Below are 722 nucleotides of genomic sequence, written 5' to 3' on the forward strand. Positions count from 1 at the left end.
CTCAGCCTCCCAAGTAGCTGGGACTACAGGCGCCTGCCACAATACCAGGCTATTTTTTGGTTGCAGCTGTCATTGTTGTTTGGCAGGCCCAGACTGGATTCGAACCCGCCACGTTAGGTGTATGTGGCTGGCACCTTAGCCACTTGAGCCACAGGTGCCGAACCCTCTTTATTTCTTGATCCCCTGGGTTAGTATTGTCTTCTCACTATTGCTGGACTTTGGGTGCATCCCTTCTTAATTTTGTCTACAACTTGGTAAATAACTCCTTCACTAAAATAAAATCTCTTTATTTGAACCCTCTGGGATGAATTGTTTTCTTCTGGGACCCTGATAATACACCTATATGAAAGTAGTCAAAGATAATTCAGAAAGCTTGTTGGAGGCTGAGGCTGGTGGATTACCTGAGCTCATGAGTTTGAGACCAACCTGAGCCAGAGCGAGACCCCCATCTCTAAAAAAATAGCTAAGGCATTGTGGGCGCCTATAGTCCCAACTACTTGGGAGGCTGAGGCAAGAGGATTGTTCGAGCCCAAGAGTTTAAGATTGCTGTGAGCTATGATGCCAATACACTCTACCAAGGGTGACAAAGTGAGATTCTGTCTCAAAAAAAAGATAATCCTATCATTCTGGGAGGCTAAGGTGTGTGGATTGTCTGAACTCACAGGTTCGAGACCAGCCTGAGCAAGAGCGAGACCCTGGTCTCTAAAAATGGCCCAGTGTCG

This window comes from Otolemur garnettii, unplaced genomic scaffold, assembly GCF_000181295.1.
Source record: "Otolemur garnettii isolate 467f Iridium unplaced genomic scaffold, OtoGar3 scaffold00092, whole genome shotgun sequence".
Lineage (NCBI taxonomy): Eukaryota > Metazoa > Chordata > Mammalia > Primates > Galagidae > Otolemur > Otolemur garnettii.